General features: G+C 39.4%; 1 non-coding gene across 1 annotated transcript; it reads left to right on the top strand.

Annotated features, from left to right (window-relative positions):
- Positions 1–608: 608 nt before the first annotated feature.
- Positions 609–715, top strand: LOC125846172 (small nucleolar RNA R71). The gene has a single exon (XR_007444331.1). It is a non-coding gene; the product is annotated as a small nucleolar RNA R71 (small nucleolar RNA).
- The last annotated feature ends 1740 nt before the right edge of the window (positions 716–2455 follow it).

A 2455-nucleotide genomic window follows, 5' to 3' on the forward strand; every position in this document is an offset into this window, starting at 1 on the left:
GCTCATCTTACTAGACTACTTTTTTGGCTGGTCCTGTTAGACCTGCGGTTGGTACCCTTGCGCATTTCCCTGGGGTCTATATTGATTTTGGCCTTAAGCCTGATTTTGATTACCACCTCAAGAAAAAATTGGATGGTTGCACCAACATGGATTGTATGAGTTTCCATAGTTCTATTGGCCTCCGCCTCATTGTGCATTCCTTACAAAGTTCACAGAATAAGGGTTTGCACCACATACCTCTGCACTATGATCATCACCTCCACGTATTTCACACCAAGTTGGTGGTTGTTTGACTGCATTCACCTGAGCGGATTGTTATCCCAATGCTAGATTTCTAAAGTGGGTGCTCATCATGTTTTGCATCGCAGCAATCTGTGTAGTTAAGGCAGTCACTGCATCTACTTCAAGCACACCTGTAGTTTTTTTGTATTACAGGTTTTACCCCACCTCTGTTCCATTTGGGGTTACCCTATGAGATTCTGTTCAGCAAGGTGAATACCTTAGCATATGTCTTCTCCAAAGCCTGACCAACTGCAGCTGCATCAAGCAAAATTTTGGTGTTAGGCTCCAATCCTTCTATGAAGGTATGGACCAACACCTCATTAGACTGATGATGATGTGGAGAGCTCATCAACATCAATTTAAACTTGTCCCAAGCTTCATACAAGTTCTCTCCTCCCTTCTGTCTAAAACTTAGGATGTCACTCCTCAACTTAGCTGTTTTCCTAGATGGAAAAAATCCAATGAGGAACTTTTGTGCAAGATCATCCCAGGTGGTGATAGAGTTAGCGGGCTCAGAATTCAATTATCTTTTTGCTTCCCCAAGCAGAGAAGAGGGAAATAAGGTGAGCCTCACATAATCCTTGTTTACTCTAGTTGGAGTGTAAGTATCAATGATCTCGAGAAAGTTTTGGATGTGAACTGTTGGATCCTCGTGCGACAGACCAGTGAACTGCCCATTAGTGTGCAATAATTCCACCAGCTGCAGGTTTTTGAATACATGATGTCACATTGGTGGTACGTGGGATTGCCACGTCTCTTACCTTCATCTCAACCATTACTCTAGGTTCTTCTTGCTCAATTCTTGCTACTAGAGATGTTGGTTCACCAGCCACAAGAGGCACTAGGTAAGTAAGACATCTTAGCTTCCTCCGGTAGTGCACGAATCTTTCCGGTTCAGCAAGAGATGATACCAATGCTTGATCGTCGTCCAGTGTGAAATTCCAATACAACCTGCAACAATGAAATGCAAAGATAAAGTTGTCAACACTTGCTTTTTTAACTTCAGAAATCAGAAAAATCAGATAACTTCTAATTCTAAAGTCCCCGGCAGCAGCGCCAAAAACTTGTTGCACCCAAATCTCACACGCAAGTGCACGTGATCGTTCAAGTATTAAAGTGGCTCTTATAAAGAGACGGGTATCGTACCCACAATGACTTACGCTTAGAATCACTTAATTTCTCCAACTTTCAGCTAAGCACAAGTTTTATCAATATTCAAAAAGTGATTTATTTTATAATTCTAAGAGTTAAACAAAATGTAACAAACACAGTTCAATTTCAAGGGTTTAAAACAATGATTGGGTAAAGTTCAGGGCTGCAACTCTTATCAGGATTCATGCAATTAATATCACTTACATTGGTATTTATCAACTATTGAATCAATGAATCACAGGGTTAAATGTATGATCATGGTCTCCCAACCTCTAATCGCCAACGATAAATGACAACCTAACTACATCGTTGAGTGGGGATAGGCTGGATCAAGTATCGAGCATTACGATTTCTTAATGTATAGTGACCAAACATGGTTTCTGGGTATATCCCTATCCTAGATACAAATTAACCCTAGTTATTAAGAGAAAATCATGCTCCTTATGTCCCACGTTCTATCCATTTATTGCTCTCCCGAGTTCAATTTGGACAATGTATTTATTTTAATGGTGGCCAGTCACAAAATATGAAAAACAAGAACATAAGAAAGATTCATATTGATAATTGATATTAACACAATGAAAACTTAAGTCATTACAATCATCTTGTAGCCACAACCCTAGAATAAGGATATTTAGCTACTCATAATCAAAGATTCGACCAAACAATGTTTAGTATCATAGAAAGATCGAAAGTAAAAGAGTTTAGGAAAGAACCCTAAAATGATGAAAACGTTCTCCCAATTCGCCGTTCTTCACAACCCAGAAAAAGAATAATTTAATAAAATAAAATATTAGCCTATTTATACTAAAATTCAAAATGGCCAACACTAAAACCCAGGGGCGCGTTGCGGAGGCATTTTCAAATTTCATTCTATGAATTTTTTCTCTTCTCCGCGACGCGGTCTTGCCACGTACCACTCTGCCTCAAAACTGAATTTCGTGAGCCAAACTAAAATTCCTCTCCGTGATGTGGAGAGGATATGGAGATGCCTTGAATGACATTTCTTTAATCTTCTTCC

Source organism: Solanum stenotomum, chromosome 11 (genome assembly GCF_019186545.1).
Source record: "Solanum stenotomum isolate F172 chromosome 11, ASM1918654v1, whole genome shotgun sequence".
NCBI classification, from domain to species: Eukaryota; Viridiplantae; Streptophyta; class Magnoliopsida; order Solanales; family Solanaceae; genus Solanum; species Solanum stenotomum.